This window comes from Kogia breviceps, chromosome 19, assembly GCF_026419965.1.
Source record: "Kogia breviceps isolate mKogBre1 chromosome 19, mKogBre1 haplotype 1, whole genome shotgun sequence".
Classification (NCBI taxonomy): Eukaryota; Metazoa; Chordata; class Mammalia; order Artiodactyla; family Physeteridae; genus Kogia; species Kogia breviceps.
In genome coordinates, this window is record NC_081328.1 from 17,320,860 (window position 1) to 17,332,596 (window position 11,737).

Consider the following 11,737-nt stretch of genomic DNA (forward strand, 5'->3'; position numbering starts at 1 on the left):
CGAGGGCACCAGGCCTGAGGTCAGCATGAGGCTGCCCGGCCCAGGAAAGCCCACCAGGAGTCAGCCTCGCAGCCTGGCAGAAGAGCAGGGAACCACGGCGTGAGAAGATACACACACACAAAGGTTTTCAGTAAAAAACCGGAAACCTCAAGCTTTCTTCTCTTGACCTCTTGAAAAGCAGATCTGCTGCAGGTCACCAAAGGCAGAGCAAATCTGAAGAACACCCGGAGTGAAAAGAGACATTGCTTGCAAGGGAATAATAGGCTTTCCCATCAAATATGAGGGGAAAAAAAAGGAAAACACAGACTCGTCAAAGGGTTTAAGGAAAACAACCATCAACCTAGAATTCTATCCCCAAGCCATCACCTGAGTGCGAGTGTGGCACAGGGAGACTTTCTCAGACAAAACAAGGGTGAACCTGGGGAAAGTCGGGCAAGCTCAGCTCTCAGGTAAAGAAGGACCCGTCGTCCGTCAGGAAAGACAACGAATCCAGAGGAAAAGAGTGGTGTGGGCGACGCAGGGGGAGCAGATAAACAGGCCAACATGCAGGTCAACCTAAGTAAGCGTTCACTGTAAACGCAGCACCAACGAAGATGACTATTGGGGGGGTTTAAACCAACGCTGAACGACATCTTGGAGAAGAACAACATGAGAGACGGGGTGTGATCCCAGGGAAGCATTTCAAGGTCCCTGTCTCATCTGGGAGGAGGGTAGGGGGACCGATGAACTTCAGGCTCCACAGACAAGCTGGGGAATGAAGGCAGTTGATGGTAAACGAGACCGTGAGATGGCAGCGTACACGTTCCAGAGAAGTAGAAGGGGGGGGGAGAAGAAAGTCTGCTTCACTTAATGGAAGGGAGGAAAGGGGAATAAAAGGAGCAAAGAAACATGAGGACGAGAAAACACAAACTGACATGGATGTGAATCCCTGTTAAAAGGGAGTTCTCAGATTGAATTGAGAAATGCAGCTGTAAGACTACTTGCAAGAGACCCATCTAGAGCCTAATGACAAAAGTTAAGAGAACGGAACAAGATACATAAGGCAAATGTTCATCACAAGAAAGCTGGCAAACAGCGCTGCTGAGGAAAGAACTCGTGAGATAACTGTCTCCTTTATTAAGGAGTCGTTCACCAGGAAGATACACTCCAGAAAATAAAAGTTAATAATGTGTGTGAGATGGCGTGAGCTTTGCAAAGATACAATGACACGTCTGCAAACAGTCAACAATCGTAATATACTTTTCCCAAAAACGTATAGATCTGCAGATGTTAAAAGAACATGGACTTGAACCCAAGTAATGACATAGATTTGAACCCAATTAATAAGCTTGTGTGCTCAACTGCACCCAACAATTAGAGAACACACGTTGTTTTGAAGTACACTTGGAATAGGTAACAAACCCTAAAAGGTGGTTCAATAAATACTTAAGAATTAGCATCTGACTGAAACTATCTTCTCTGACTATAATGCAATACAAATAGAAATCAAATAAAAGGAGAATATAATAACAATAGTAAGTACTGTATGCTTTTAAAAAATTTATTTATTTTTGGCTGCATTGGGTCTTCCTTGCTGTGCACCGGCTTTCTCTAGTTTTGGTGAGCAGGGGCTGCTCTTCGTTGCAGTGCACGGGCTACTCAGCGCAGTGGCTTCTCTTGTTGCGGAGCACGGGCTCTGGGCCACGTGGCCTTCAGTAGTTGTAGCACACGGGCTTCAGTAGCTGTGGCTCGCGGGCTCAGTATTTGTGGCACGTGGGCTTAGTTGCTCCGCAGGTTGTGGGATCTTCCTGGACCAGGGCTCAAACCCGTGTCCCCTGAATTGGCAGGTGGATTCTTAACCACTGCGCCACCAGGGAAGTCCTTGTATGCTTTTTTGCAAAGTGCCTTACGAATAGCAACTCATGAAATACTCATGACAGCACGAAGTAAGTTCCATTTTCAGAAGAGGCTGTGAGGCCCAACAAGGCTAAGTACCTGCCAAGGTCACACAGTGGAGCCAGACTTGAACCCAGGCACCTGGGCTGGAGTCCAAGTCTCAACCTCTGTGCACACTGCCACTAAAATAGTCATTAGAATGTAATCGTTAGCTGAGCTCCCTACTTACTAAGTGCTTCTCAGCAGTTTTCATCCCCCAGTCAAGAGCTCCTAGGGCAGCATCTGATACGGAATGGGAGTTCCATAACTCTCTACAGAAAGAGTGAATTTTTTTAAAGAGACATAATTAAGAAAGCAGTTGGGACTCACTTCGACATCAGACACTAAGCAGAAGACCCGAGGGCAATGTCAAGCATCTTCAAAGCAGTGTTGTTGAGAAGTGAGTTGGCGCCATCGGTGAGCGGGGGCTGGGCTTTGGCGAGCAGCTGCTCTCCTGGCACTGTGCTCTGTGCAAGGGTGTGTTGAGGTGTAGAGTGTGATTAAGGCAGATGAAGAGGCCCTAGGGATACTCACTATTCCAGGGATGCTTTTCGGGAGCCAAAGAACCCTTCTGCAAAGTGAATCATTACTTTGCTTTGTAAATCCAAACTCTCACATATTAGGTGCTGCCGCCCCATTGCTAATGAAGTCCTCAGGGAAACAAAAATGTTTGTAGGATGACAAACGTTTGGACTCGTGGATTTTTGGAAACATACACGCAAGGCTGAAGAAGTTCCAGGAATTACATCAATGAACGTGTTGTCATCTTTTTTTTTTTTTTTTTTCTTGAGGTTGAATGGAGATGAGCAGACACTGGTTCCGTGCATGTTTCTCAGTAATACCCGGAGTAATGTGAACAGATATGCCCCATGATCACTTAGCCGTCTGTTGGCTATGGCTGGTGCTACTTAGCAGCGCGTCTTGTGTAGCTGTAAAAGGGGTCTTGGATTGGGGGAGGGGAGCGTGACAATCATCATCTTCTATTTATGGAGAATTTTCCACACACTAGGCACTGTATTAAACATTTTACATGCATCACCTCATTTAATCCTTGCTGACACCTTACAAGGCACTGTCATTATGGCCATGCCATAGATAAGGGCACAGAAGCTTAGCAAGGTCAAGGAGTTCTGCACAGCTGGAAAGTGGTGTCTGTTTCTTCAGTGACACCTTGAAGCCCCCTTCCATTTATTTATTTATTTTTTTAATTTTTTTTGCCCCAGTGCATTCAGACGTCAGATGGACGGATGTGTCTAGCTGTAGCGTGGGGCAATACCTCTGCTGTGCGCAGTTCTTTAGTACTTGGTGCTTACGAGTCAAGAAATAGCATTTGGAATGTGCTGTCATGGTGCTAAGGTTGGGGCATCCTGACCCACAGCCGTGACCCCCACTGTCGCCACTTGTCGTTTGTTTCCTGGGCATTTACAACATTTTACATTGGTGTTTCCGGGCCTGGTTTATTCCAGGCTGTCAAAGAAGGGGTGCTCTCCTGGTGCTTGGAGAATTCATGTATTTTTAAATTTTTATTTTATATTTTTATAAATTTATTTATTTTATTTATTTATTTTTGGCTGTGTTGGGTGTTCGTTGCTGGGCGCGGGCTTTCTCTAGTTGTGGCGAGCGGGGGCCACTCTCCGTTGCGGTGCACAGGCTTCTCATTGCGGTGGCTTCTCCTGTTGCGGAGCACAGGCTCTAGGCACGCGGGCCTCAGCAGTTGTGGCACGTGGGCTCAGTAGTTGTGGCACGGGGGCTCCAGAGCGCAGGCTCAGTAGTTGTGGTGCGTGGGCCTAGTTGCTCCACGGCCTGTGGGATCTTTCCGGACCAGGGATCGAACCCATGTCCCCCTGCATTGGCAGGCGGACCCTTCACCACTGCGCCACCAGGGAAGCCCTCATGTACTTTTTAAAACTATTCCCCAGCACACACTGGCATCTTGACTTTCCAGCTGGAGTCCCTGAGGAGGACTGTTGCTCTCTGGAGGCTCCTGGCTTCTGGTTTTGTCAACCAGAAGGTTCTTATTCTCCATGCGTCGGGGACCCTCCCCTGGCAAGGCGGGCCTGGGCCTGGCCTCTGCGTGCTGGACGTGGTCTGGCTGAGCCCATTCTGAGAGGCCCAGTGACTGCTGCTTGGCCATTGGACTTGTTTCCCTTCCACCAACATCAGAGACCAAGGCAGTGAGGATGCTCCACTTTGCTTTATATATTTGGAATCTGGACTCTACAGGCTGCATTCCTCTGTCCCTCCCAAAATGTCCAAATTGATGCTTTATGCTGGGGATAATGAAACCTTTCAAAACTGAACTAAAAGAACAGACCCACCGCTCCCTCAGATATGAGGAAAGAACAGAAAACAGAAGCAACAAAACAAAACACCACCAAACCAAACCAAACGTCTACCACGAAACAAATGGGATGGCAGTTGTGGACAGAGCGCCATCACGGGCCAGGGGGTGGTGTCCCCTCCAGGTGCTACCCCATCACCTCCAACAAGAGGGTGTCGTCTCTGGAGCCTGAGCTCAGGTCCTCTGGGTCCATCCCACCCTCTGTGACCTCCTCTCTCTTCCCACCTCTCCCTTCTTTCTCTGTCTCCCTTCAACTTCTCATCTCAGTGATTTGCTCTATTGTCTCTGGGGTTTTATTTTATCAAAAAATATCTGTTTGAGAGATTTTTGTTTTCCCTTTGCTGTGTTAAGCTTTTTTTTTTTTTTTTTTTCCTTTTTTTCCATCTTGGCTGTTTCCTGATTACATTTCTGCCCCTCCTACCCTGACACTTCTGTTAACAGTACCTCCAAAGTTAGCTCCGTCCGTGAACATTGGTGCTTATTTTCTATTCACATCATTAATGAAGGTGCTAAGTAAGACTGGATTGAACACAAACCAGGACCCACATCTTCCTTTGAACAGATTTTTAGTGGTTTGTTGGAATACCATTCTGTATCTACCTGTTCTATTCACCATCATCAAGAAGCATCTGAGGGCTTCCCTGGTGGCGCAGTGGTTGAGAATCCGCCTGCCGATGCAGGGGACGTGGGTTCGTGCCCCGGTCTGGGAAGATCCCACATGCCGCGGAGCTGCTGGGCCCGTGAGCCATGGCCACTGAGCCTGTGCGTCTGGAGCCTGTGCTCCGCAACGGGAGAGGCCACAACAGTGAGAGGCCCGCATACCGCAAAAAAAAAAAAAAAAAAAAAAAAAAGAAGCATCTGAGCTTCTATGTGTGTGGGGCTGTGGCCCACTGCACAGGGGAGTTTGTAGGACCCCAGTCTCTGCCATCAGAGAACTGGGCATTTCAGGCGGTTTGCAGCTATACACACACACACACACACACAGAGGACATATATACTAAAAAGAGAGTCATCAAAGAATGCTTAAATAAGATTAATGATGGCACTTTTTTTTTTTTTTTTTTTTTTTTTTTTTTGTGGTACGCGGGCCTCTCACTGTTGTGGCCTCTCCCGTTGCGGAGCGCAGGCTCCGGACGCGCAGGCTCAGCGGCCACGGCTCACGGGCCCAGCCGCTCCGCGGCATGTGGGATCTTCCCGGACCGGGGCACGAACCCGCGTCCCCTGCATCGGCAGGTGGACTCTCGACCACTGCGCCACCAGGGAAGCCCAATGATGGCACTTTTGAACAGGGCTGGGAACTAAGAAGTCGTCTTGCCATGTGAGCTCTGGAATTCCTCGGCATTATCTTGAAACATGTCCTACATCAAATATCTGAGTCTAAGGCTCTGGGATAGAAGATAAATAATAAAACAGCCTCCGTTCTCAAGAAGCTCAGAGTCTGGGGAGGGAGGCCGACTTGCGGACAAATAGCTACTATGTAAGGCGCGAAAGTTGGCACCATTAAAGGGCTGCAGGGTGCGCTCAGGAAGCACAGGGTCGGGGGAGTGAAGGATTCTGACTGCTTGTTGCTGCGTGCAGCCTCTTGGGCCGTGGAGCTTGAGGCTTTGAAATGCAGGTGCATCATGGGAATAAACTGGGCTCTCAGCACCCGGGTCCAGAATGTGACCTGACTGCTCTTCCTCACGCTGCTCTGCGTCCACGTGGAGGAAGCCAGAGCCGCGGGGCAGGGTGCCGAAAACCCGCGGAACAGACGCACCCTCAGCCCAGCGGCCTCGCCCAGCTTGGCCGGCATCTCTCCTCCCTCCAACGACGTCCCTCAAGCTCTAGTTGCCCTTCCTCCGTGCAGCCTACCTGGGCCTCCCCAGCCCAGATCTCCAAAACCCAAAGACAGGAGGTGACGCACTGCCCCTTGGAGGGTGAGGAGGACTTGGACGAACAGAGATGACCTTGTTGAAGCCTAAAAGTGAAATGTAGAGAACATGCAGGGAACGGCAAGCGTGGGGCTGTAGTTCAGGATGCAACTGTGTCTGGAGACTGTGGTGGGAGAGAGGCTGGGGTAGATAACAGGCGAGGAGTTTAGGCTTAACTCTGCAGGCAATGGGGGCTCCCTTAAGGATCCTTGAGTGGAGAAGAGAGATAATACTTTGTTTTCATCAGTGCACTTACCGCTATCTGAAACTGACCTATTTGATTCTTGGCTTGTTCACTGTCTTGTCTTCCTATGGCTCCCACCCCCTTCCTAAAGGGAAGCTCCATGGGAATGGGACCTCCTCCTTATCGCTGTGCCTAAGGGTGTCTGGCATAAAGCAGGTGCTTATTTAATAAACGCGCGAATACATGAAATTGAAAGGAAACAGGTGACGTGGAGGATAGACTGATGGGGGCATTTAAAAGCAGGCAGACCAGGTAGGAAACTGTAAATCAGGGAAGAAAGGGCTGTGGTTGTTAAGAGGGCAGAGACAGGTCAAGTTTGAGAGATGCTTCAGAGCAAGAAGTTGGTGACCACTGAACGTAGATGGTAAAAGGTAGAGTCTTCCACCTCTCTAGGTTGTCAGTGTGGGTGATGGAGAAGGAAACAGTGAGTTTGGTTTTGGACGATGTTGAGTTTTACTTCCTCTGGAGATGATCCAAAGGGTTTCGCTACATGTTATGAGGACTCACTGGGGAACATACACCTCGCTGTCCTCCCTCCCTTAAAGGACTGTGTGATCCAGTGGGGAGATCATATATCAAAATTGTTTCCCAAACCTATTTTGTAAGCAAATTCTGCTATAAAGTAAGTATTTACAAGATTATCCTGATGCCGTGCTACATGAAGCAAATAAGCCTCCAATTTGACAGTTCAGTGTTAAAATGGCAAGTGAGCAGCCTGGCTACCATTCTCATGCACCCGAAACTCCTTAACGTTTCTCACTTTTTATTCAATGGTCTTCTTCTTCTTTTGTTTTTGTTGTTTTTTTTTGGGGGGGCCATGCCCCACGGCATGCGGGGATCTTAGTTCCCTGAGCAGGGTTTGAACCTGAGCCCCCTGCAGTGGAAGCGCAGAGTCCTAAGCACTAGACCACCAGGGAAGTCTCAATGGTCTTTTTAAAAAAAGAAATTTATTTATTTATTTTTGGCTGCCTTGGGTCTTCGTTGCTGCATGCGGGCTTCTCATCGCGGTGGCTTCTGTTGTTGCAGAGCACGGGCTCTAGGGCACACAGGTTTCAGTAGTTGTGGCACGCAGGCTCAGCAGTTGTGGCTCGTGGGCTCTAGAGCACAGGCTCAGTAGCTGTGACGCACGGGCTTAGTTGCTCCGCGGCACGTGGGATCTTCCCGGACCAGGGCTCGAACCTGTGTCCCCTTCATTGGCAGGCGGATTCTTAGCCACTGCGCCACCAGGGAAGCCCATCAATGGTCTACTTGTTGATACTTTTCCCACCATTCTTTCCAGCAATTTTTACCTGAAAATGTCCAAACTTTAAAAGCAGTATTCCTAGAAGCAATAGTGCAAATTATAAAGGGATGGGGGAGGAAAAGAAAGGCCTAATTCTTGCTCTGCAAATAAAAGGTCACATTCTCTAGAACTGTGGTGACCTATAGGAAACCGGAAACTGGTCACTGTCCAGCAACAATCAGCACATCATGGTTTACTGAACAGTTAGTTCAAGTTCCCATGTCGGGGCGGTTTGCACATCCAACTGCTCGCTGAGCCTGGAAAAAGTGATTTCTCCTGGATACTAACCAGTCCTTTGGAACTCTGGCTATAACACACCCGGGAGTCAGACATTCCAGCTGGCAGCAGCAGCAGGGAAGAGACGGGGACTGGGGACTTCCAGGTTCTGTGTGTTTCTAGGAATGCTGTTTAATCAAGACAGGAGACGACGGGGCCTGGTAGAGAGAACAGGCCTTTGGAATCAGCCAGTCTAGGGTGTGAATCCAGCTGTATGGCTCTGGGCGGTCACTTATCCTTTGAAGCTTGGTTTCCTGAACTGGGAAAATAAACAACGGTAATGCTTTCTTCCAAAGGGTTCTGGTGAGAGTTAAAGGACAAAATATACATAGGCACAGGGGCTAGGGCAAATGCCTGGCTTGGAGTGAGTGCCCCTTGAACGTTTGTTAATGGAGCCAAGTGCTTTAAAGAAGGAGGTTCTTATGTTTAGAATGTTGGTTAAACAATTGATACAGGGGCTGAAGGGACCCTTGCCCTTGTGTCTCAAGGCCTCTTCGCTTGACCGTGGATAACCCCTTAAGCAATAACCGTGCCACCTCCTAGGGCCATATTGATGAAGAGGCTTGTCGATTCCAGAAGGCCCTTTTAACTTGTTCGTATTTTAAGATCCCATCTATGCTGACAAAAGATGATGCTTTCTGCTCGGGGGTGGATGACACATTCCTTCTATGCACTTTCCACCTCACTCGCGCTAAACCTTGCTGCCCATCCAGGCAGCTGTGATCCACAGCGCAGAATATCTGATTAGGTACCAAGTAACTGGGGATTTCTGTTCTAAGGGGGAACTCAACAAGGTTAAAATAGAAGCAACTATCTCATGAACCAACCCAGAACACCGAGATGAAAAGAAACAAATTGCTCACTTTCTACCACCTGTTTGAGCACAGAAGGATTTGCACTCAGTTATGTTAGCTAAAACACGTACCCCCGACTCACTGTGGTACAGAAGCCTTTACCACACGAACGCTTTTGATGGAAAATCTGCCCCCTGCTCCGATACACCCTTTCATGCTGGTAATGACAGAGGCAACACAGGCCTTTCCATCAATATGTTCTGCACACTTCTTAGCAGCTCTGCTTTTCCTATTCTGCATTTGCTATTTTAAGCGAGTACATAATGCATCAATTTTCAGACTCTTACTCAATGCCGCTGCTACAGAACTGAGAACTCAGTAATCCTGTCAGGCGGCGCAGAACAATATTCCAACAGATGAAACATTCCGTGCAGCCTTACTTCCCCTTTCCTGGGATGCGGCATCTATTTCTGGCTCTATAATGAGAGAGGAACCAGTGGCGGTGGTCCAGGCCCACTTGCCCGGGAATCCCACATTACAGAAACCATTCGCCATGTTGCTGCTGCTGGGATACACATCAAAGGCCCTGTAGGGGACTTGAGACCATTCGACTGCTATCTTAGTTTTTATTTTAAGTTCCCAGAAATGGGTTGTTTGGATCCAGGCTGGAGCTGGCTGGCTGGGAAAGACAGTGTGGGTTTGTCCAGGCCACGCTCTTCCTGCCTGACCTGAAGAGTTCCTGCTCTTTCCACAATCACTAACTTGACTGAAGGGCCCGAGACTAATCTTTATTTCCCTGTCCTCAGTTTCCTAAGAGATTTCAACGTGAAGTGTCCCCGTGTGGCTTCTCGCCAAATTTGCCTTGACCTTGCGGGGCAGACACACTTCTGGTGGAAAGTCAATTGCACCTGATATCTTGTTGGGCAATTTAGGCAGGGTTCCCTGCTGTGTGTTGTCTACAGGTTTCGTGGCTTCTAATACAGGCTCCATGTACTGCCTGCAGGGTTACCTGGGTGAGAGAGCAGAGCAATCTGCCGATAGGCCCCGGTGGCTCGGAAACGGGTTATAGTCACGTCTTCCTGAGATCTGCTCTTCATACCTCTCTGGTACAAATAGGCTGGGCCACTCCCACCAAACCCTCCAGGCTCTGCTCCTTTTAGCTCACATCAATTAAAAATGGCACAACAAATTAGATCGAGTGAGTGCATAAGTGATGCTATTGAAAAGTGAGTAATTCAATAAGAACTCTGCAGCACTGCATTCGGTCTAAAGAACTAACTCATAGCATCGGATGATTCAGCCATCCCTATGGGGACCTTGACTTACTGGCTCAACTTCATCAGCGTAAAAACAGTCAAACCAAATACACTCTTCCTCTGGGGCTGGAAGTCAGACACCCTGAGTAATATTTAGGTCACTGCTGCCTGGGCAAGTCTGAAAAAATGGTTCGTGCCCTGATTAGATAGTTACAGATTTGTTTTAAACGACTGTCAAAGGAGGGGGACCCGCGGGCTTTTTAAGGCAAAGAGAGGTTCTGTGAGCGGTGCTGAAACAACCTGAAGTGGGCTGAAGCCAATCATCTCTTTGTTCAGCCTAAGAGTGTATCAGCATCAGCTTCACAGCTGAAGTCGAATCTCTGGGTTTTTGGTGAGTTTCTTGCTTCCCCTTACCTCCATTTCTGGGAGCCACACTGAGAGACACTGTTAACCTCGACTGAGCGTCAGGATCATCAGAGGGGCATCTGGAAAGCAGTGGTCAGTTCTTACTTGGAGAGGCTCTGATCAGCCAGTCTGCATGTGGGCCCTTGGATGTTTGTTAGTGTTTTTTCTATTTTTAAATTTATTTTTATTTATTTATTTATTTATTTTTGGCTGTGTTGGGTCTTCGTTTCTGTGCGAGGGCTTTCTCTAGTTGCGGCGAGCGGGGGCCACTCTCCATCGCGGTGCGCGGGCCTCTCTCACTGTCGTGGCCTCTCTTGTTGCGGAGCACGGGCTCCAGATGCGCAGGCTCAGCAGTTGTGGCCCACGGGCCCAGCCGCTCCGCGGCATGTGGGATCCTCCCGGACCGGGGCACGAACCCGTGTCCCCTGCATTGGCAGGTGGATTCTCAACCACTGCGCCACCAGGGAAGCCCCTGTTAGTGTTGGAAAGCCCTGGGTAGGATTCCTGTGAGCCCCTGCCGCAGAGCGCCAAAGCATCACCTTCCCTGGGAAGGACCAGAAAGAAGGGCTGCCTTGCCTTGCCTTGCCTTGGGTAAGAGCTCCAGTCAGCTGCTCAGGAACTGGCTTGGCAAATGACAGCGTTCCCCTTATTTACAATTTAACTGATTCATCAAGCTTTTTATTATGATGAGTTTCAGACATATTCTAGTTACACAAGAATCACTTAGAACAACTTTATTGAGGTACTTTGACCAGGAAGGGTGGAGTCCCTGGGGGGCCCCTAAGCTCACAGGACTGTGGAGATGGGCACCCCTGCTCACCCTCTGCACAGCCCCCGGGCCCCGTCACTCTGTCAGCACCTTCTTTCTTGTCCACTCCTCATCTCTTTATTCAACAGATACACAGTAAATCCTGAACGTGTGCCGGCCCTTGAAGATACAGGGGCATAAAAGACAAGTGTTGCTCCTGCCCTCACCAGGCTTATAGTCTGGTATGGAGACGTACCTAGACATGAACTACACACTCATCACTGTTTATCACCGTTTATCCCTAATTCTGGGAAAAGCTCTGAATGTAAAAAGTGCAGAATGCTCTGGAATCAGCGGGGGGATGTAGTCTAGTCTCATCTACTATCGGGGACAGTGTTCCCTAGAGGCGACCACAGTTCCACTTACTGTGTGTGCACTGTGTGTGCATCCGTGCAGGCATTGTTGTGTGTGAATGTAGCCAATACATAACATACATACATATACGTGTACACTCATTGGGGGGCAGGGACTCTAAAGCAAAACCCCAGCCTTTAACCATCTTAAAGG

At 48.9% G+C, this 11,737-nt stretch overlaps 1 protein-coding gene across 3 annotated transcripts in view; it reads right to left on the minus strand.

Moving 5' to 3' along the window:
- Positions 1–11,737, minus strand: part of MYO1D (myosin ID) — a 352,561-nt gene that overhangs the window by 10,541 nt on the left and 330,283 nt on the right. The gene's annotated exons all lie outside the window — the stretch shown is intronic.